The 25234-nt window shown below is 39.0% G+C and overlaps 1 long non-coding RNA gene across 3 annotated transcripts; it reads right to left on the bottom strand.

Moving 5' to 3' along the window:
* Window positions 1–2423: 2423 nt before the first annotated feature.
* On the bottom strand, window positions 2424–16035 carry LOC117610913 (uncharacterized). Of its 3 annotated transcripts, XR_013062885.1 has the most exons (4): window positions 14267–16035; window positions 13175–13438; window positions 12826–12976; window positions 9234–9401 (listed from the first exon to the last, which is right to left on the bottom strand). It is a non-coding gene; the product is annotated as an uncharacterized LOC117610913 (long non-coding RNA). The 3 variants fall into 3 exon arrangements; XR_013062886.1 differs by lacking the exons at window positions 9234–9401; window positions 12826–12976; window positions 13175–13438 and adding exons at window positions 2424–2660; window positions 2806–2879; XR_013062884.1 differs by having other exon boundaries at window positions 12826–13438.
* Window positions 16036–25234: the final 9199 nt, after the last annotated feature.

Raw genomic sequence — 25234 nt, forward strand, 5'->3', positions numbered from 1 at the left:
AAGCAGAGCGCTTCACCGCTCCACAGGCACCTTACCCACGTTCGGCAAATCCTAAATATCCCTAGAACACTAAATCCATACGCAACAACCCATTTGATAACTTCAAGTAAACAATATTCAACGGGAATCAACATACCCATTGCGGATTAACTATACTGCAGTTCACGAGAGACCATTCTTAACTCGCGCAGCTTACTAGGTCTAGGGACGTTTTTAATAACGTGTGTGATTCCTCTCTATAGCTTGCTTCTTACTTTACGATCATATAATTTTTTTCTTTGAAAAATAATAGAAATTTCATTGTATCGTGTATCTTTACCATGTCATCATCGCTTATCAGTTATTGTACGTCATATATTTCTGTCCACCATTTATATGATCGGAAAGTACGAAGCAAGCTGTAGAGGGGAATCACACACGTTATTAAAAATCTCCCTAGACCTTGTGAGCTGCGCCACAGCCGACTCTAGTACTAGCCATGCTGAACAACGTGGCAACACCGTTCACGTGACAATCGGGAGTCCTATTTTCAAAAACAGAGTCCTGTGCTCGGAATTGTAATTAACGTCTTTTTTAATTAAAAGCTGTAGTAATATACACTATTTTGTGTTAATTATGTATAAACAATATATAAACGTTGCAACTATGGCAAATATAAGTGATGTGGTAGTATAAAATTGTTATAAATGTGATATATATTTTGTGTACTCTCAAAGTAGTTTGGTGTTGTGAAGCATGATATTTGAAATATTTACAGTGGTTTCAAGAAAATTTAGGTGTGAAGCAAAATGAAACCATCTTTGGATCAAATTGAAACATTTAAGAATTGATAAACGTGTATATAAGTTAACAAAAACCTTGAAACAAGCGAAATTATTGGAACGAAACCAAAGAGGTTATGTGAAGTCCAGAGAGTAGTCGGGAGTCTGACGACGTTGATTGGCTGAGAGTCCGGGAGTCCGGGAGGCAGATTAAGTAGGGTAGGTGTTGATATATTCAGACCGGACTCCCGCGGTGTTGCCATTTTTACTTCAGCACGGCTAGTACTAGAGTCGGCTGTGGCTGCGCGAATTAAGTATGGTCTCTCGTGAAATGCAGTATACATGTACATCAGAAGTGCTACCAACTTCTGATATAATCGTTACAATTACAAATGTTTTCTGCCGTATCTGTAACGTTTTGAATTTGTTTTCTTACGACTTATTAATTACTAAGTTTGCCATACCGCAATCAAATCGTTGTTGGCAGGATCGTATATTCGGCTCTTTTTAATTTTGCACCGCCTCCGAAAAAATCGAAATGTATTTAGTATCCTATTTAACGATTAAGTAGATTTTATTAATAGCTGTGGAATACTGGTATAAATGAAATAGAAATAATTCTACACTTTTTAGTGCATTTCGAAGTCGGATTTTTTTTTATTAAAAATTATTTTATTTCACACTTTTTAGTGGAATTAGAGGAACGAACAATATTTGTAGGATGCCGTAAGGTGGTTTTCCGTTCTTAATGGTTAAGTAAGGATCAAACAAGGGTAATTAATAATAATTGTTGGAAAATGATGTTAACAATTTACAATTTGTAGCACATTTATTTGATAAGATACACCAATGAACGAATTCAAGTAATTATAACTATAACTATATATCAAGTAATTATAACAATTATAACCGCCGACGCGAAGGAGTCGGGATGTACCCGGGTCCCCCCGTCCTCCGGCCCTTCGTGGGTCTTACGTGACCTAGCTACATACATAAGTACGCGGCGCTTCGAAAATGACCATAAAAGGTAACAAATAGCGATGTACAAAATTTAATTGGAGGTCGCGGATCCGCTAAAACAAATACGTGTGACCTGCGATGAGTCACCGCGCACACAGGCTATAAAGGTTGCGCGACAAAGCGGCACGCGTATATACAACTGTAAAACCTCTGTAACGATCGCGGCAGTCAATAAAGCAATTTTACTTTTCGACTACACAGTTAACGTTCACTCCACCCGATTATTCCCGCATGATATTGTGGCTGAATCAGCAATTCGTCTTATGTTATTTCTATATTATACAATAATAAAAAAGAAGAACAACGAATACCATTTTTTTTTTTAATGACACTAATTTTATTTTAGTAATAATTAATAATTAATAGAAGCTGAGTTGGACAGTGTTGCCCCGCCCCGATCACCTACCCCGCCTACCCCTTCCAGCTGTACCCCTACTCCCCTGCCCCTTTCCCCGCGATAGCCCCGCAAGCGACGCACAACGCCAGCTGCAACTTCTCTCTCTGTAATGTAAAATTGAAATTATTAAATATTTATTGTTTAAGTTATGATTGGCAATATTTGTCCTTATATTGAACAACAGAGATGTTCTGATAAGGGCAATATTGTATTCCTCTGTACGAGGCAATAATTCATACTATAAAAAAGAATCTGTAATATATATTTTGCGGTGGCTTCGTCTCCTCATCCTTCTTGAGTTCCTTCATCTCTTGCTCCTGAGGGCGGGGCTCCTCCCTCGATTGGTCTCCTCGCTCCTGCTGAGGGAGGAGCTTCTCCCTCAGTTGCTGTGATTGTTGTTATTGTTGTTGCTGCAGCAGCTGCATTTGTCGTTGATCCTGCTCATGCTGCTGCTGCAACAACAGCTGAACATCTCTGAACATCTGTTGATTTGAAAGAGAAAAAAGAAATGTATATATATATATATTACAGGCATGTTTCTGAATCATGAAATATATGCATTTTCCAGAGTTTCTTTTAATTTTTCTTGAACTCTTTTGCCATTATTGAAGTTGAAATAATACTTACAATTGTTTTCAGATGGTTCCATTTTAATATAATAAAAGAAAACTTGTTTTCTTATTTTTTATTACGTTTATGTTCTGAAACAAAAATATATAGATGTAATATTTGCAAAAAAAGATATAAGTAATAACAGTTACATTAATATTAAATAATGACTAGCGATGGAATGTTATCGATTACAGTGACATAGTGTTTATGTTGTATAGAACGAAAATCACAGGAACGGCGACAAGACCGTGTATATCGAAACACATCTATACTTTTTAAAACGTATTGGGATAACTAATATTCAATATGTACTTCTTATATATTTTTATTATTATATTCGTGGCCAAAATTTTTGATTATTTTAATTGCGAAATATATAAAATATTATCAACTACGTATGTTTAAACAACGATCAAAGTGATAAAAATGACATTCGAAATGTAGTAGTACCACTAAATTTTTTTTAAAAATTCAAGTTGTATAAGAAATTCTAATTATATGCATGTACTATTTCATCCCAAGTTTACTGTCGACTAGTAATAAAAATAAATATAATTGTTCCTTTTTTCGTCCATCAAATGGCGTTCGTTATTTTGTTACGTCCCGGCGGAAAATTTGAAATTTATCCGCCTTGCGTCCCTTATCAAGCCCTTTTGGGTTACGAGAATTCCTCATGTAAGGGGCGTACAGGCGGGTGTTTCGGTTTTCCGCCAATCTTTCCATTCCTCCTCGACCTTGTACATTCTTGTCAAGCCTTTCGAGGTTACAAGAATTTCTCATGCAGGGATGTACAGGGAAGAGTTTGAGTTTAATCCTTTTCAATTTTTGACTTCCTCTATCGCTTTCTCTTCTTTACCTGCTCTACCCTGGAATCGTGTATCTTGTCAAGCTCTTTCGAGGGTTACGAGAATTTCTCATGCGAGGTACACGAGGAAAGGCCGTTTCTATTTTCTACTTTTCAATAGTTTACGTGACCCTCCTTGAAAATATCGTCGCCAGCCATTGTAACATAAGAGACTAATACGTACAAAAACTCGGGTTAGCTCGAGAGAGAGAGAGAGCCATAGCAAGAACACCAGCGCTACGCAGTTAGCCAGTGCTTCGCATTTCGGGAATTACCCTTGGTAACTGCGTAGAAACGGGAAAATCGTAATAACTCTTTTGTTAGAAACCTCTTTCTCACTCCGTTGCACAAAGCATCAGCCGGTCCAACAAGGACCATCTTTACCTGATTGTAACGATAGTATGAGAGAGTGGATGGATGAAACAAATTTAAACAACTAAAGTAAGGATTGAGAACCCTTACGAAAGCGAACGTCGCGAACGTTCGACCGCCGTTCGAAAATCAAGGGTCGTTCGAAGCAATAAACACTATTGTATCGAAATTCTACGAACTGCCTAGCGATAACGGCAAATTTTGAACAAAGGAACGTTCTCGAAGGAACGTTCGCCAGATTTAGAATTGTTTAAAATTCATAAAATGCCAAACGCCGAATAGATCGAGGCGATAGTTTTAATGTGTGATAGATTTCATAATTCGCCACGGCGTTACAACCACCGTAAGCGCATCATCCGCTTTTAAATATATTAAATCATACTGTCTTTTTGCAAATTGGGAATGAATAATTTTGATCATGATGTACGGATGACGGGTTCCTATCAAGACCTCTATATTTCGATTTCAAATCTCATTCTGCATTCCAACTAAAGTAATAGTTATATCTCGATTAAATGCCGTTAATTAATTATATGTATAAAGAGAAATACTGCGTAGTTTCTGAAAACCGTTGAAACTATCATGGCGACGAATGAGAAAAGGAAGGAACACCAAAGAAAGGGGATGAAAGATCTTCGTCTAGCTCGCGCGTCTTAGCCAATCACCGGGCACGCGACACTTCCGAAAACGGGCTACGATTCGCCAAACCGTCCCCTCCAAGGACGATGTTCGCGCGACGGGCCCTTCGGCCATCGATCGCGCACGAAATTTGTCACTCTTGATCGATTAATCGTAAGTACGTGATCGGGAGCCCGTGTGTCCGAGAGACAGAGCTGTTCGGAATTTCGTGATAGATTTCCTCTGCGGTAAAGTCCTCCGCGTAGCGAGGCAGAGTGCCGTGGTAGTTGAAATAATCCGATTCTTAACAAGGACTCACAGACGCGCACATTAAATTTTCCCTCTACCTAAATTTCTATCATTTCTTTCTGTTTTAAACCGTTTGCTCGCGCAGTTTTCGTATTAATTTCACTCCGCGTAAATAATATATATCGATCGTTTCTGTAATAAATCGTAGTTCGTAACTCGTTATTCGTTTGTCTCTCGTCGACGTACTCGTCCGTTTTAATTCGTTTCCGCCGCGACAAGTGCAGTGATCAACGTCTTACCGTTTCTTTGGTGTTCCAGATCATCAGGCGAATACAGAGCAATTTAACAAACGAATATTATAATCTTGTTTCGCATTATACAGCGTAACGGTAAGTCGTTTCAATTACATTTTTCGATCACGACGTTCATTGATTGGAAAAGCGGGTGATCTGGTCCAGCTCTTCAGGGTTACGAGAATTTCTCAGGTCAGATCGTTCCACCGTACGAGGTATCGATATTATTCAATATTCAATATTATTTTTTTTGTTTATTACAATTTCGAAATTCTGATTTTTCCATCATCCAAAGGGCACCTTAGTCCAGCTCTTTCGGGAGTTACGAGAATTTCTCAGTACATTAGTCGAATGTTTCAACTGTGATATCAGAGTGTTTTCATATTCATATATATATTTTGTTAATTAATTTTAAGCATCTTTACACTTGTACACATTTTTGCAAAACTGGTAATTCTAATTTAACGGAATTTCTAAATTATTGAACTCTTAACTTTGGCATTTCACAGTATTTTTCACTCACAATTAAACCAGTTTCATTTAGTTAAACAGTTTCCATTTATTTCAAACACACCTCACGCATTTCAGCCAAACACGCCTACCAACATACTCTGATTCAAGGAGGGTCCCGTACGGGACCAAGCGTTGAACGAACCCAACGAAAGGCTAATAATTATAATCTTTTAACATCTTATCAATTTTGTCTTTCGTCTTTTAATTTGTCGAGAGCGTTAACACGCTCGAGACTGGTGGCAGCGATACCAACCATCGCGCTAAAATAGGAAAGTAGGTATTGGGGGTTGAATTCCAACCAATTAATTGAAATTTAACCACCTGTATCCTCCAATTTTTATCTATCCTTTCTACGTTGCGCCGTCGCACGCGCAACGTAACATTTAATACCCAAACAACGTTTCTGATAGTGATAAACGGTTTCTATATTCGTATTCAGCACCTATTCAACCGTTAGAAAGCAATATTGAATATGAATATTTTAAATATAAATAAAAAGTTTTATTGATAATAAAAAAGATAATATCTATTCATATTTGTTAACATATTTGTATTACTTTTTTACAAAAATTCCTATAAAAATTTGTTAAGAATTCAAAATCAAAAGTTAAATGAAAATAATAAGTTTTTCTTTGATGTAAAAATATTTTTTGTTGAAAGTAACTGCAATAATACACCAACTAAATAAACCAACAGCTATTAAAGATTATTAATATATATTATTATATACAACGTATACAAAAATGAAATATTGCTCGTTTCGTACTTACCACTTGCTTCAATCACTGATCGTATGAAAGTGAGGGGGAATCTGTGACTTTGAAAGGGAGAGAGTTGGTGGGGCACATTCCAGGATCGCACAAATTGTTCTCTATGTGTACATTCCTGTTAGTATGTACATAGTAGTTTATATGGAACGCAAATATTCGTAAATATTCTGTTCACCTCAAATACGCAAAAAACAAACGGCGTACAGTCAATGATAGGAATATTTATACCCTCTTAATGTAGCCATGAAATGTAGAAAGTATAAGTACAGTGAGTGTAACAAAAAGTGTCTAATCACCGTATAAAACAGAATACCTCATTTAAAATTGGACCAAATAACTTGAGGTTTTTTTTTATCGAGAAGTTATACAAGTTTATTTATTAAGATATGTGTTCTTGTCATTTAAAAAAAATACAACTTGTTGAAATCGTGGAAAAAAATAGTAAAAGGCAATTTTTCATCTCTTTTATGTGAGCCTATAATAAGAATTTAAAATATGTCTTTCGTAGATTCAAATAACTCAATTCAATATTCAATTCACTTAGAAGTTACGAATATTTAAAATTTTTGAAAATCACAACTTTTCATTTAAAAACGTTACTAGTTATGGTCTTAGATGGAAAGGTCGCGATTTTTGAAAATTTTAAGTATTTGTAAATGCTAAATACATTGATCGATCTCGATGAAATTTTCAGCATACACATAACGCGCTTAAATTTACAAATGTCATATTTTAAATATTCATTGCAACCTCACATAAATAAGTTAATAAAAAATTGCCTTCTACTATTTTCTTTCACGACTTCAACAAATTATAATTTTTTAAAACGACAAAAGCACATATCTTAGTAAATTAATGTGTATAACTTCTCAAAAAACCTCAAGTCATTTGGTCGAATTTTAAATGAGATATTCTGTTTCAAACACTTTTTTATTACACTCGCTGTACAACCTGTCGGAATACGTGTTTCGATCAAACGCAATGTGTCGCGATGTACTTTTACAATCCGACTTGCCACCGTAGTAAGAGAGTTGAAGATTATTCAGTTCGAAGAATAATGTAATAATTATAAAATTATACACGGGGCAATAAGCAATCTTCATTTGAGCCCAATGAAGAATTTATTGGCAATTATGACAAATTTAATGTACATAAGAAAACCTGTAAATAAAAATGAGCTTCGTGAAGCAAATAAGGCATCGTGAGATAAAATCATAACGATATAAATATTCGAATCAATGCCAAGACGCATAAAAAGGCGCATGGAAATGTAATTGAATATTAGGTAATGCAAATTTTAATTAAATTGCAAGTATTTGTGAATTTAAGTTGTATTAGATCCACTTAACATTGCCATGAGTTTTGTACTTATATCGCATTGCTTTACGTATGAAAAACGTTCATGTTCCTCGTTGACCTCGTACCATCGCATTCAATGAAAAACTTATTGACTCAAAATTCATTATTATTTTCCACTTATCACTCAATGTAACGGAATTATACTGTAAGTTGGCATATTATTCCAATCGTCCTCACAACATAAACAAACATAGCTAAAGTCCATAGACACATCGCATATCCAGTTGAAAGGAATACCTGGCAACGTTACGTGTTCAATTGCAAATTGCTCTGAAGGTAATCGTCTTAACTGCTATTATTTTATTTTTGTACATCCTAAACCGGCCACGTCTGCTTGGAGCGACTAATAATTGTTTGTAAAAACAAACCGACCACGTCTGCTTGGAGCGATCAATTGTTTCTAAAATAAAAAACAAACCAACCACGTTTGCTTGAAGCGATGGGTAGACCTACAGAACATGCATCCCATATGAGGAAGCATCGAGCTTTTTATTTATAAAAAGAGACGGGTCAGACCTGCTTTGAGCATCTGATTGAGGAAAATATTGATTTTTCTTGGAAGTCCGTCGATATTGTGGCTGATACCAAAAGTTGTTGCTATATATGAAAAGAAGTACGGAATTATGGGTAGGCCCACAAAACACGTATCCCATATGAGGAAGTATCGTACGAATGAATCAAACGACGCCACGCAATTACGTCTGTATAAAAATTGCAAAAGAAATACAGAGGTACGATGTCATGAAACTATTAACGAACGCCATTACCGATTATCTGCAATGCGAAAATATATGCGTTCAAAATTATCGCATGAAACGATAGATGAGAAGAAACGTCGGCTAACCATAATTTATAATCGTTTAAAGAACGAATCTGTCTAGGAACGATCACATAGGCTTAGATTAATCAGTAGGCGTCTAGCAAACGAATCTGCTGAGGAACGGTCACGTAGATTGCGATTAATCCACATGCGTTTAGCGAACGAATCTGCTAAGGAACGATCACGTAGATTGAGATTAATCCATAGACGCTTAGCGAACGAATCTGCTGAGGAACGGTCACGTAGATTGCGATTAATCCACATGCGTTTAGCGAACGAATCTGCTAAGGAACGATCACGTAGATTGAGATTAATCCATAGACGCTTAGCGAACGAATCTGCTGCGGAACGATCACGTAGATTGAGATTAATCCATAGACATTTAGCGAACGAATCTGCTAAGGAACGATCACGTACATTCAGTTTAATCCACAGACGTTTAGCGAACAAATCTGCTGAGGAACGATCACGTAGATTGAGATTAATCCATAGACGTTTAGCGAACGAATCTGCTGAAGAGTGATCACGTAAGCTGACATTTGTAACGGGGCGGTCTGGTCGGTGCGCGCGGCGTTGCGCACCGCGGTCGGTTTCCCCGTGCCAGGGTTCGCTGGGGAACAGGTACGAGAAATAACGAGGCGGTGTTAGTATGAAAATAGAAATGTTTATTCAGAATAAAGTATAGACGGGGTGAGCTATAATGGTGGTAGTGGGCCGCCGGCTGCGGCCCCGGGAGGCGTCGATGTCGGTGGCGGTATATCCTGCCGGGCTCGCTACAACAGAAAAGAAAATCTAACGGTGAGCTGGCGATGGAGCCGTGTCGCGCTTAGCCTAGATGTACAGGGTGTAAAAAAATTAAATGTCACGACCTATATGGGGTGATTCTACACCTCTGGATCGGTGGAGATCTGTCAAAGAAAGCGACCGCAAAATTGACTTTGACCCCTAATTTCAAGGTCAAACTTTTTTATTGGCTTATCGTATAGTGCTCATCGAGGGGATAAAAAGTCTGAAAGGAACCATGTGCCGGAAATCAACCCTTCTCCTAGAAAAAAGCCGTCAAAGTTTCCATATACCATAATGCATTAAACGTTGAGTCGCCCGGTACCCCTCTGCAGTGATCTTGGCGCGGCAGTCTCGCGTATCGCTCGAGTTTCATGCTATAGGACAATTCTTGAATTTCAATCACAATGCCAGCATATAGGAAGGGTAAATTCTAAGAGAGCATATTTAAAAAGACAAAATAACGACTGCGTGTAAAAGAAAATAAGAATGAATTTAATTCACTGAAGTTTTGCACTTCGAATATAAACGCAAGATAAATGTTTAGTTTTATCATTTCACAGTTCGTTAACACATCGCAGTTATTTTCTTTTATTGAAGAAAATAAAAGAAAATAAAAGAAAATAACTGCGATGTGTTAACGAACTGTGAAATGATAAAACTAAACATTTATCTTGCGTTTATATTCGAAGTGCAAAACTTCAGTGAATTAAATTCATTCTTATTTTCTTTTACACGCAGTCGTTATTTTGTCTTTTTAAATATGCTCTCTTAGAATTTACCCTTCCTATATGCTGGCATTGTGATTGAAATTCAAGAATTGTCCTATAGCATGAAACTCGAGCGATACGCGAGACTGCCGCGCCAAGATCACTGCAGAGGGGTACCGGGCGACTCAACGTTTAATGCATTATGGTATATGGAAACTTCGACGGCTTTTTTCTAGGAGAAGGGTTGATTTCCGGCACATGGTTCCTTTCAGACTTTTTATCCCCTCGATGAGCACTATACGATAAGCCAATAAAAAAGTTTGACCTTGAAATTAGGGGTCCAGGTCAATTTTGCGGTCGCTTTCTTTGACAGATCTCCACCGATCCATAGGTGTAGAATCACCCTATATAGGTCGTGACATTTAATTTTTTTACACCCTGTACATTGGCTTACAAACTACGGCAGAACCCGGTCCGTTACAGAAGCTACGCGGTCTTAATCTAGCGCGGTTCGTAGCTGTCGCTACGCGGTCTTGCAGGCTACCGGCGCAGAGTCGGAGCCCGGAGTGAAAGCGCTGAGCGGAGCGCGAACGCGAACGAGAGAGACGCGGTGTTACGGCGCACGCGTGAGACGCGAAGTCGCTGGAGATCGGGAGAAGGGATGGCCCCTTCGGACCGTCGGTCTTTATTTAATTCGCGCGCTGCGATGTTTCGCGCTGCGGTAGAGTTGCTGCCCGCTTGCCTGACGCGGCTGTCTTCTCGTACACCGTGGTCAAACCTAGCAGTGAACGAGTCGACGACGAATCCTGGCTCGCCCTGGGTCTAGCCTCGGGACGGGACGGGATCGATTGCCATAGGCCGGATGCGGTGCCGTGTAAGCTAGCGTTCGGAACCCCGCGGTCAAACCGGCGGATGTTACGGACGCGCACTAGTTTGGTCATCCTGGGACAAACCTCGGGGCTGACGAAGCTAGGCGCCTACGGCTGCTGGACCGGGTGGGAGCTGCCAGCCCGTGACGTACGTCACGGTCCGACGGCCGGTGGGCTCTTCGCCTGGACAAACCGCGACGTCGAGCCTGCCGGTGCTCCGGTCCGACCTCCTAGGAGGTCTGCTCGGGGCCGAAGCCCCGAGGCAACTCATCGATCCACGCGTCGATCGATCCTACTTATAGCTTCGCTCGCGGGAGTGGGGAGGCCGCCGCGGTGGGGGCCCGCGATGCGCGACGCCGATCCGCGGCTGGGTCGCACATTAATCCACAGACGTTTATCCAATCAATGTATTGAAAAACGTTCACATCGTCTAATGCTCATAAAAAATCGTAATCGTGAAGTATTATTAAGGGGAAATATCGAATCAAAAAATATACGTTTAAGAAATATGCGCGAACTAGCTAAAACCCGAAGGAAAGAACGTTTCCTCCAGGAAGACTACTTTGAATCGGCTATTAATATTTTTGCTGATGTACCGTGTGCAGTGTGTTACAAGACTTTATATCCGCAGCAACGTTACGCTTTACACACGCAGCCTTTGTCTGGCCTAATTCCTGCAAATCTAATGGAATCAGAGAAGATACCAACATGTTCTCGTTACCTAAATCATCTTAAAAAACACAAAGTTCCATCAGAGGCATTCTGGAATAAAATGGAACTAATGTCTGTACCTCACGAGATAGCAGATTTATCGGAAATCGAGAAACAAATGTTGTGCAGTATAGTGCCGGTTCTTAAAATCATGAAAATTCAGAATCGTTGCAGTCAGGATTGGTGCAAAGGTCAGGTAGTCCTATTTGCCCGCGATGTGTTCGAAATAACCGAGCAACTTCCAGTCCAATTAAACCAATCCGGTATAATGATTGTACTGGAAAGCTACGAAAATTTGGAGCGACAGCGACAATTTAAAATAGATGTCGGAAAGCTTCGGGTATTCTTACAATGGCTATTACAAAATAATGCTTTGTACAAAGATGTACAACGATGTTTTTCTAACGTTACCAATAATATTTTCGAAATAGCTCATGTCATTGAACAGCCGGCTATTGTAACAGAGGAAATTGAAGTTGCACAAAGAAATACTGAACCAAACAGTAGATTTGTAGACGTTGGTCAGAATGTAGCTATTTTACGAGGCACGTTTCATCAAGCTAGCGATCGCTTCAGTATCGAATCTCGTGGTAAGCAGTGTACTGGCACAGCTGCTGTTGCATGTGTTGCGTTTCATTCCCTTGATCCTAGTACGTGGTGTACTAGTGATGTCGATTATGTGGTTATAGTCGGAGATAAAGATTATCGTGATTGCATTGAAGCGCGAAGTATTCCTAACCCCAACGAAATCAATGTAGACTATTTAGCCGCAACTGAATTATTGCCACATCTAACATTTAATAATAGGCGAGTCAATATTAACGTTGACTATGAAATGTCTGTAAATGGTCACATTGATATTGATAACGGTGATGATGGATTTCCAAATTTAAAAAATGGTTTGATTACATTTTTTCAACGGTATATGTACGGAATTCTTACTGCGAATCTTACATCAATAGCCGTATCATGCAGCAACCAGTCCGAAAGGATATAAAGCAGCGTTACGAGGCGCCTCTGCGGTATGAAATTTACTACTATTGATGTTTTACACGCCACCTTGCATCGTAATTTGTATGCGAAAAATGGCAACAGTAATGTATTAAATATCTACTCATTAATACCTGTAACAATTGTATCCGAGAGAAATAGATCTTCACTGGTAGAAAGAATGCAACATCTATCAGTTGTGACCCCATGAAACACAAATTATTTTCGAAACAAGCATATTACGTTCGGTTGACGAAGGTGTTCCCAACATCGATAATATCGTCTCTGTAAGTAATAATAATAATAATAACGCAGAAAATGACCCGATACAACTGGCAAATATACATAGAAAAACAGCGCCTCCTCTGAACCTAGAGATGGAGAGAAGAATTGAAGAACTGTGTTGGTTCTTCCTGTTTCCAGATGGAAGAAATGGATTCAGAGAGTATCGAGACATCCCAATAATACCATTAGATTACTTACAAGCACGTATTCTGAGCAATGACAAACGGCTCCAACGAACAGATTATCTGTTCTTCGCATTTTCTGTGGTTAAATATTACTGTGCAAAAGCTAGCATTTCAGTGTCATGTAGAATGCGCCAAGGTGAATATACTCCAGAGGGATTAATAGACAACATACATCTCACAATGAGAAACATAAGAGGATCGGCCTCATACTGGAAACGATGCTGTTCGGAATTAATTGCCATGGTCCGAAGTCTTGGACCGCCCACATGGTTTGCTACTGTTATAAAAGGAAAAGAATAATTAATTAATTAGGATAGAAAATATTGAACTTGATTCCTCTTATTTTTGGGCGATGAAAAAGGTATCGCTGCCACCAGTTCTGACCGCGTATGACGCGGAAGCGTCCTCTACGGTCAGAACAAATTAAAAGTCGGAAATTTAGATAGTGATTATTTCCGTTGGGTTCGTCAGTGTTCTGGGTCCTATACGGGTCCCCCCTTGAAACCTTGTGTTGGAGTGCGTGGATTTGAAATGTAAAATGATGCAGGAAATGATACAAAACGGAATTTAAAAGAAATGTTAATACAGTATAGTGTGCAAAAAGAAAGTAATTTTAATTCAAAATAATTATTGAAGGTAACAGAAACTGAATTTGAAATGACTATTGTTTGAGTACTGAAATGATTCTATTTGAATACTGTTAATTACTATTAAATGAATTCAATTAAAACAATACTGATTTACAAGGGTAAAGATGCTTAACCTATTATTTGATATAAATATAAATGAAATCGGAAAAAGATGTTTAGCCTTTGGTTTACAATGAGACCTTCTAATATAATATTAACCGGATTTGAAATGTAAAAATTATATGTTCTTAATGAAGGACGACCAAATACCTCGACCAAATATAATAGAAAATTAAGATTTTCGGCGGTTTCTATCCGCAAGGTAACGACCTGAACGAAGAGACTCTTACAACCCCCGAAAGGGCTTTACAGGTCGTTCCTGGTAAAGTATCGTAGTCGAAGCAATCGTCACATATAAACTCGCGATGGTTCAAAATTCGGAATATTAAGATAGCGAAACAAATTATAATCGGTACCTGATTGTAGAAACGAGACGATCTAAAATGAAGAGACTCTTACAACCCCAAAAGGGCTTAATAGATCGCCCGTTTTGCCTCGTCGAAACTGAATAATGATACCGTGCTCGACAAATTAGTACTGAACAGGCTTTCCGTGAAACTGTAGAATGTAATATACGATAAAAATCGCTCTGAAGTTCGCTATCTTATCGCTGAATAATCGCTGGTTAATCTGGAACACCAAGAAAGATAAGCGGCTGCTGTCGCACTAACACTTCTCGCGCACCCGGTTGTCGTTTATTGCAAAAATTAGATAGACGTATCACAAGACGATTACAATTTTCGAAAAATAGAATAATAAACGCGATTGAATTTAATTCGGAAATTACGCGATCAAACGGATTAAAAGAAAGAGAAAAGGCAGAATTTTAATAGTGTGAAATGAATTTAACGCGCGCATCTTTGAGTCTTTGCCGCGTATTCGGAATTTCACCCTCACGACACTCTGCCTAATTCGTAGGACTTGCCGCGCAGCTAAATTACAACGAAATACAATCGACAACTCTATCTCTAAACACATGGGCTCCCGTCACGACTTACTCGATTGTTCGACGAAGTGTGATCAGAATCGATCGCGATCCTAGCCGGAAGGGCCCGTCGCGAGGACGATGTCCTGCGTGGGGACATTTCGGCAAATCACAGCGCGTCGAAAGCGCGTGCCAGCTAAATTCCTCTAGATCATGCTTTCTCTCTTTCTTGGTGTTCTTTCTCTGTCTAACGGCTTTTCGGTGTTTCTACGCCGTAGAATTTCTGGAATGTTCCATGCTTTCGATAATTTCGCATATTAGCTAGCAACGATGCGAATATCTGTTAACAGTTTGAATCAGTCTTACTGAACAATAAATATGCGGATAATTATGAACATAAACTATGTCTGTTGTACTATTACGTTTAAATAATGAACCGGTTATCGCGAGGTTCCCTAGTTAACAATTGGCTTTTCCATAATCATCTTGTTCGTAAAGAAATCGATTAACAATACGAATTGCGCTGGTACGCTCGTTGTAAGACATTAGGTGTTCGATTGCAATTTTTCAATAACGACAGTTTTTCCTTATTAATCGAATATTCGTTATTACATTTGCGACGTAGTTGGTTCGAGAACGTTCTCGCCATTCGAAATTTACCGTTAGGTTTTCGGTTTCAGGCAAATTCTCGGAATTCGATACAAAGACTTTTATTGCCCCGTACGACCCTTCGCCTCTAAACAGTCCTCGAACGCTTGCTAACGTTTGCTTGCAAGGGTTCTCATTCCTCGCTCTCGCATTCATACAAATATTCAACACGCTAGATTACTTCGCGTTCTCTTTCGAGCATTCAATTCATACACGCGATCGGGTTAGGGACCGACTGGCGCCCACGCGTGAAAAAGAGGAGAGTATCGGTGTTAATTTCAGAAATAAATTAATCTTTACGCTTTTGCACAGTTAGCCTGAGGAGACCCCTACAATGCGAAGCACTGACTAACCGCGCAGCGAACGCTGTTTACGATACCTCTCCTCGGTCGAAACCGAGTTTTTCTATCACGAGTTTCTGTTACTACGCAGTTGAGCACGACGATAGTTTCAAGGAGGGGTATTAACTAAGAAAAGAATTGAGAAGTATGAGAAGAATGAAAGGATAGAAAGGACAAAAGTAGAATAATTATAAACTCAAACTCTTCCCTGTGCATTTCCCACATGAAGAAGTCTCTTACAACCCGAAGGCTTGATGGGAAACCACAGAGTCAAGGAGAAATAAAAGAAAGATGAAGTAGTAATTTGCCCTCCTCACGCCCCTCACATGAGGAGTCTCCTACAACCCGAAGGCTTGATAAGGGAACGTGAGGCGGACAAATTTGAAAATTTGTCCGGACGTGACGCTACGTTCTCTTGTAATGATCTAAATTGGCCAGATATGTTGACGGCATTACTACTATCCGAAGGCAAATCAACGACCGAACTTGAAAACCTTACGTTTGCAGTTCCACTACAGTTGGTTTAGAGACACCCGGTAGTTATCGCAAGACAATTTACTTTACGCGTAAACGCGTTAATGCAGTATTTAAAAAACTTGCATTGCTTAGGCGGCATTGTTACCGATTTTTGGTATAGAATTGAATTTCAAAATAGGGGAAGTCCACATTTGCACATGCTTATTTGGTGTGCAAACGTACCTGATTTCCTAACTAACGAAGGCCAAAACGTTATTGAGAAAATTATATCTTGTTCATTGGAAGTCGAAAATCACGATTTGAACGATATACTTCAAAAAGTCCAAATTCATAAACATTCTCATATATGTTACAAAGATCATAATAATCGTTTTTGTGGATTTGGATTCCCCAGACCGATACACGAAATAACGATGTGCTTAGGTCCAGATGACACACTTGCCAACAACGGGCGTAACTGCGTACTTAAGAGAACCGCAAATGAAGTTATGGTGTATAATTACAACCCAACTATTTTAAAGCTTTGGGAAGCAAACATGAATATTCAACCATGCGGAAATGTTATAGCCGTCGCATATTATATTGCTAAATACGCAAGTAAATGCGAGCCGCAGGACACAGGAAATATTATTAAAGAAGCCGCTTTACGAGCGAAACGCCGAAACGACACCATCCGAAATCAATTATTTTCGGTATCTATGGCAATTTTATCTCAACGTATGGTCAATGCTATAGAATTTGCTTATCGATTATGCCATTTGCCTCTTAAAATGAGCTCGCGAAAGCTGTATTTGGGCCATTCCACGCAAAGTGATCACACTTTTTCCCGCATGGTCTTGGATTTTTGTTAAATTTTGTAGGCTGGTAGAACCCAATGTACGAACAAAAAATCGATGCTCCGTTCCTCGATATTGTTTAAACTTTCCAAGTTATAAGGACTGAAAATTTAGGGTCACTTTTTTTTCAAAAAATCATAACTCGGAAAGTATTATAGATATCGACATGCATGAACCGGCATTTTATAGGTAAAACTTCAAAGTTTAATAAAAAAATTACTACATGTTTCAACGCAATCTTCAAATTGTTGTAAATAATGTTTATAATTTTCAAACTTGAAAATAACCCCAAGGGGGAGCACGAATCAGTCTGAAATTTTTTCTGTAGAATCTTTAAAGAGTTTTCTAAATACCCTGAAAATTTCATGATGGAACACGCAAAATTACCGGAGATATAATATTTTATTGCTGCGTATGACCTGCCGGCGGACCATCGCGCGCCATCCGGTCCCCATGCGCCACTGCACTTGTCGGCGTTACTTTTCGGTCTATCCGCTTAATTTTCGCTTATTTACAAATTGGAGTAAATAATTGTTTCTAATACATACTTTTTTCTTAATCTGGAGAGGTGATTTAAAAGATTTTGATGTGATAGGAGATTCACCGAGAGATTTAAGGCCACTATTTAACGACGATAACGAATATTCCCGATCTATTTCTTCTACATAACTACAGGGTGATTCTTTCGCAACGCAACACAAAAGCCGTGCCGCACAATGGAACCCCTGCTGTTCCGTTTCTTGTCTTCGTCTCAGCCATAAACACACACAAAGCAGTTTTGGGTCCGGCTTTTGTGTTGTATTGCGAGAGAATCACCCTGTATCTGCATTTGTTCCCGAATTTGACGAATTGTTGCTTATCTTGTTCTACATTACTTGGACCAACAACTGGCTCTTGAACTGTTGGAAAACAACCCGGCTCACTTACGTTTACGATAGGAAGATTTGGACGATTTAATCTAGATGTTCGAATTACTCGCATTCTACACATGCAGCACAAATGTTCTCCTAATATTATATTCTGATATTTTTCACGAAAGGCGATTGTAACTGAACGAAGAATTTTAGTTACATTTGAATGTCGAGGTAAACTAAATGGATTGGAACAATATCTTCGCGGCATTTTTGCTTTCCACCAGTACACAATTACAGTTTTAAACTAAGAAAAACAAGAAACTGAAAAGTACACAGCATAGTTATGCACAACACTGAACGCTTAACTGAAACCGCTTGTCTCGTTGCTTTCCCAAATAAAACTGAACGGTGTTCTGGAAAAGTGAACCGCCAAAATCGGTTTGCCATACTTTTATTGACTTTTAAGGGTTTGTAGACAAAAGTACCAAAAACATGTCGATCTATTCCGTAGTTGTTAACCGATGGCTGGCTATTTGAAAAAATGTAGAGTAGCGGCGCATGGGAACCGGACGGCGCGCGATGGTCTGCTGGTAGGTCATACGCAGCAATAAAATTTTATCACTCCGGCAATTCTACGTGTTCCATCATGAAATTTTCAGGGTATTTAGAAAACTCTTTAAAGATTCTACAGAAAAAATTTCAGACTGATTCGTGCTCCCCCTTGGGGTTATTTTCAAGTTTGAAAATTATAAACATTATTTACAACAATTTGAAGATTGCGTTGAAACATGTAGTAATTTTTTTATTAAACTTTGAAGTTTTACCTATAAAATGCCGGTTCATGCATGTCGATATCTATAATACTTTCCGAGTTATGACTTTTTGAAAAAAAAGTGACCCTAAATTTTCAGTCCTTATAACTTGGAAAGTTTAAACAATATCGAGGAACGGAGCATCGATTTTTTGTTCGTACATTGGGTTCTACAAGCCTACAAAATTTAACAAAAATCCAAGACCATGCGGGAAAAAGTGTGATCACTTTGCATGGAATGGCCCATTTATAAACAGCTGTCGGCCTGAGCAGAGATATAGAATTCTGCGATCTGAAGAAAATGGAACATCATTTTTATCCGACTTCGAAAAGGAGGAGGATACTCAATTCGATGTGTATGTTTTTTTTTTTTTTAAATGTATGTTTGCCGATTATTCAGAGACGGATGGACCAGTCGGAACGAAACTTCTTGCGTCCTGTAGAGTATAACTCCCCATTGGTCCCGTAAAAAAAAATATTTTGCATTTTTTCATTCCTAACGACTATTTTATCTAAATGTATGTTCGCCGATTACTCCGAGATGGATGGACCCAGCGGAACGAAACATTTTGCATCTTGTAGAGTATTTCTCCTACTTTGTCATGTCAAAGAGACATTTTGCATTTCTTCATTGTTAACGATTCTTTTGCAAAAAACTTAATGCTTGATTTATATTTTTCACCGATTACCGCGAGACGGATGGACCAATCGGATCAAAAATTTTGTATCTAGTTTTCGGAGGCGGCGCAAAATTATAAACACTTCTACTAGGAAGATCCTAGTTCAGGCGTCGGCAACATATGACAAATGACCCATTTGATAATTTCAAGTAAACAACATTCAACGGGAATCAACATACCCATTGCGAATTAACTATACTGCAGTTCACGAGAGGCCATACTTAACTCGCGCAGCTCAGTAGGTCTGGGGACATTTTTAATAACGTGTGTGGTATAATTTTTTCTTTGCAAAATAATAGAAATATCGTTGTATTGTGTATCTTTACCATATCGTCATCGGGTATCAGTTATCGTAAGTCATATACTTCTGTCCACCATTCAAATGATCGCAAAGTAAAAAGCAAGCTGAAGAGAAGAACGACACACGTTATTAAAAATGTCCCTAGACCTAGGTAGCTGCGCGAGTTAAGTGTGGTCTCTCGTGAATTGTAGTATACATGTACAACAGAAGTGCTACCAACTGCTGATACAATCGTTACAAATACGATTGTTTTCTGCCGTATCTATAACGTTTCGAATTTTTTTCTTACGACTTATTAATTACCAGGTTTGCCATACCGCGGTCAAATCGTTATTAGCAGCATCGTATATTCGGGTATTTTTAATTTTGTGCCGCCTCCGAAAACTTTGAAATGTATTTGGTATCCTATTTAACGATTAAGTAGATATTGTTCGAATTTGGCACTTCAAATTCGTACAAACACCTCGGTCGATAACACGGGTCGATAATCCCGTCGTCACCGAACAAGCAAACGGAATCGCTGTTGCGCTGTTTAACTACCGATCCGAGCGCTCGCCAATATTAAAACTCCAAAATTCGAACCGTTAGAGCATTAATGCCAAAGCAATTCAGAGAGCGATTATCAAGCGACAACAGCGACCAAGAACTTTTCTTTGCTCGAGTTTCGAGCATTCTCAAATTCAATTCAGTGCCTTGCACCGCGAATTTTTAAATCGTGTAATTCCAAATTAAAACCAAAGGTGATTTTTGTAGTGTTTAATTTACGACTCATTGTGTAAAAATTATCAGTAATACACAATTAGTGATCGCTAAGCTGTGTCGTTTATCTTCTCCTCGACGCCCACGTCTTTGAAAAGACGGAATCCACGCCATCCCAACAATTCCAATTCTCGCCGAGAACAGATATTATTAATAGCTATGGAATATTGGTATAAATGAAATAGAAATTATTTGATACTTTTTAGTGCATTTCGTGTTTTTTGTTAAAAATAATTTTATTCAATAACATATTCGGTCGTTACGTAAAGAGGCCAGACAACCTAGAGAACTTGAGTTTAGCCGAATTTGCTGTCCGATATGAAACAGTTTCAAGTGAAATATGGACAGAAGAGGATGGCGACGCGGAACTTAGAACTGACGATGAAGAAATTTCGAGATCGAAGTTTATAAAATTGAAGGACAATACCCGAATGCGAATAAGAAATAAACCAGCTGTTCCGCCACCGATTTCTACCCTGAACAGCGATAGAGAAGGATACTTCTATAACTTAATAGTGTGTCACATTCCATTTCGTGATGAAAGTACACTTATGTCCGAAAACGAATCTTCGGAACAATGTTTTTTTCGACGGCAACACAAGTTGAAACCGATGTTGGGTAACGCAACCGTCGAACAATTTACTCACGCAGAGCAAATTATTGAAGCGGCGTTCGCCCAGGCTGTTGCTTTGAATGTTATACATGAAGAAGGAACTAATGAACATTTAAGAGATCCAGTCAGAATTCGTGCCGACGAAACAATATATTATGATCAAGGTGATGTATATGAAGATCAACAGCAACAAGAAACAATTGCAATGCCAGAAGACGTGTTCCTTAATAGTATTCGAAGTCTAAATATTCAACAGAAAGACTCATTAAAATCAGTTTGTGCAGTAATTGAGAAAGATATCTAAAAAAATGATGACGAAAATACGGAACAGATGTTGCTTCTTATTACCGGAGGAGCTACTAGTGGCAAGTCGTTTATTATAAAATTACTTATTGAACACGTTAAACGCTGCTATGATCCTACAGTTGATACGATGATAAAACCATCTTTTGTTGAAGTAGCTTCTTTGATAGGCGTCGCTGCCCGTCAAATATTCGGAAAAACTCTCCATCCCTTGTTCTCTTTGCCTATTGAAAAAGGTACTGCAATGACCTATCGACGACTGACAGGACAGAGGTTCGAACAGGAGTGACGAAAGTAGCGTCATACAAGGTGGTAGATTGTCGACGAGATATCAATGGTGTCTTATGAGAATTTGCGAATAATTCATTTAAGATTGCAAGAATTCAAAACAAATGATAAACTATTTGGTGGCGTAAATGTACTTCTCTTTGGCGATATCATGCAGTTGCCCCCAGTAAAAGGACACTGGTGTTTTGTACAGCCACATTGGTGTACCGCAAAAATTAATTTATGGCACCAATTTTCATTTTGCGAACTCACCATTAATATGCAACAAACAGATGACGTTGAGTTCATCGAATTATTGAATAACCTTCGGTTCGGGTAAATGACAACTCCTCAACTGGAAATATTATGCGAACGAAGAAGAGTTCTCATAACCGGAGAGTTCGAGGATGGTGCAGCAGTAAGAATATTCCCAACGATAAAATTAGTGGATGAATATAATTCAAAAATGACTGATGAATTAGCAAAATCACATCGAATGTACGTCATTGATTCAATAGACGAGTCCCGTGAGGCAGCTACATATGGGAAAAGGCCACCAGAAAATATCATACCTGTAAATGTAAATAATTGTAGCGGACTGTTACATACAATAACGTTAACTGAGGGATGGCGAACCATGCTGCGACGAAATATACCAATTTCTGATGGTTTGATAAACGGCGCAATGGGAATAGTGAGGAAATTTACATGGCCGGCTGTTTGCGATTTTGCGTGGTCAACGTTGTCAGAAACAACTCGCCTGCGTAACGATCACAATGTTTATTTAACACAGAAAGTATTTACAATAGTCATTCGCGAGTTCAAGGAACACACGAGTGGTCAAACTGTACAGAAAGTTTACAACTGTTTGCGCGGACAGCGAAACACTTAAATATTAAACAGCGTGGGCTCAACTTAATCACTAATTGAACTATTGACTATAACCAAGAAATGCGCGGGCTGAATTATCAGCGTCGCGTGGACAATGAAACTTGATTGAGCTGCGAGATCTGAGAACACGTCGTTACACATCGAACGATCGATCAAGAAGAAGGAAATCAATTATGGCGTCGTTCATGCCGGTTCCGGCGTGGAGAGGGGACCGCGTGGACAAAGTGGGCCCGAGAGGTGCTGCCGCTATCGGTAACGGCGCACCAACGAAGTATTTTCGTTGCCAACTTCGTCGTTCTGCGTAGACATGGGGAATTTCGCCAACACCGGCACTTCGAAGAGATCAACTAGAACAGGCAGAGTTGCCAGACTCAGTACTTATAAAATTTGACGACGAATCGATTGGAAATAGATTTAAAGATATCGACGGTGACATTCCAATATATCCAGTTTCAGCAACGTTTCAAGCGACAAAAGGATTTGGAGACGACGAGCGCAGAATGTCACCACTTATTTTAAGTTGGGCAGTAACGGTGCACAAATTACAAGGGACTACATTGAACAAAGCTGTAATTGATCTTGGCAAAAAGAATTTTGCAAAAGGCCAAATTTACGTTGCACTTAGTCGTGTTAAAAGTTTAGATGGTCTAGTTTTATCTGATTTAGCACCAAACAAAGTCCTCGTTAAACCTCATGACGAGAGAGCACTCGCAGAAATGCAAAGATTACGACAGTTGCTTTTGCAAAGAAACAGTCCAAATCAGCTTCCAGCGCCTGATATGTGAAGAAGCAAGCCAAGCCTTTTTTTTTATTTGTTTTAAAGGGACAAGTTTGAAAAATCGCGCTCGCTACATTCCTTGCAGAATAATCCTAAAGAATACGTTTTTTTGCAATAAAGATAGTTATTAACAATAAGAAGTTACATACATTTTTGCAAATAAAATGATGGTGGAAAGACGTACGAGATGTGAAAAGTTTCATCGCAATCAGTATCGGTATAGAATCGGATTTTGCAATAACAATAGTTATTATTATACGTATATGCGTACTGGATTTCGGTCGACGCGATGATATGTGTATAGAAACAGTAGAGAATCGGCTACTGCATGCTGACTCATACACCGGTAGAGACACGTAGGCATACGTATAATTCAATATAGTAGTAACAATAGTTTTGCACGAATATTTCGTAAACTAAAGCTTTTCGTTAATTATGCATAATGAGAAAGTTGTTCAGAATCATGCCTCCGACAACATATTAAAGGGTCATTGAAATCGTACTATGTTGTGATTAAAAACTTCTGGTATTTTGCAATAACAATGAAAAAATGAAAAATTTTTTTTTAATGGGACCAACCGGAAGACATAGCCTACAAGATGTAAAAGGTTTCCTCCTCCTTTTGAATTGAGTAACCTCCTTCTTTTCGAAGTCGGTTAAAAAGCGAAACGAAATTAGAGATGCGGATTGGATCAAAAAGGAAATGAGGGTAAAGAATTACATAGTCAACAGCATATCGGACACCCAACTAGAAATGATAATAACTGAAACAACTGCAAAGAAAATGATTGAAAAACTGGACGGAATTTATGTTGTAAAAAGCAGTGCAGTAGTTGTTCTATGCGGATTCTAAATCACTGGCGTCAGCATTTTTTTTGCTGACTCAGCAGTAATTTGACACCATCAGCAGAAATATGATACCCCCCTCACCGCCCCCTCTCCCCGCCCCATGACCATGAACTGAAATTTGACACCACCGTCAGCAGAAATATGATACATCTTCGACAACCCCCACCCCATAACCACCCCTTCCCACCCCCCTCTCCCCGCCCCCATGACCTTAAACTGAAATTTGACACCACCGTCAGCAGAAATGTGATACGTCCTCGACAACCCCCACCCCATAACCACCCCTCCCCACTCCCCTCTCCCCACCCCCATGACCTTGAACTGAAATTTGACACCACCGTCAGCAGAAATATGATACGTCTTGACCTTGAACTGAAATTTGACACCCCACCCCATGACAACCCCCACCCCCACCCCATGACCTTGAACTGAAATTTGACACCACCGTCGGCAGAAATATAACACCCTACCCCCACCCTCCATGATCTTGAACTGTTTGTTCTTATCGGAAGACCACTTTTTTCTACGTCTTGGAAATGATTTTTTCTACGTCTTGGAAATGAGTTTTTTTGTTGACGCAGCAAATCTGACACTGCAATTCGTGACTATAGAAGGTAGGGGGTTTGCTAAAGTTTCAAGCATACGCAAAACCAAATTGACCATCACCGCAAGTGCATCGTTCGCGAGATTGTATTGTGAAAAGTGAAATATGTATTCTCAAAGTTTCAAAGAGTTTTTTTGCCAAAGGAAGCGCCCCGCAAGTTCTACTCGAGAAGAAGAGGCACGCAAAAAAATGACAAAACATCAGAATCACGTGAAGTAAGTGTTCGAAACACATTTCATTTAACGCTGTCGGTATTTGTTCTAATAACATACTTAAACGGTATTTATTTGTTCTAGAATCGCACCACAATTATCATGTAGAATTTTGGGCCGAAATTATCCATTGACGGATTCCTGTACAAAGCATTTGGAAATCGGCATAAATATACTTGGCGACAATTTCTACCCGCAACTCGTATTATCAGACAGCCGAAACAACCGCCTGGAG

This window comes from Osmia lignaria, chromosome 10 (assembly GCF_051020975.1).
Source record: "Osmia lignaria lignaria isolate PbOS001 chromosome 10, iyOsmLign1, whole genome shotgun sequence".
Taxonomy (NCBI): Eukaryota; Metazoa; Arthropoda; class Insecta; order Hymenoptera; family Megachilidae; genus Osmia; species Osmia lignaria.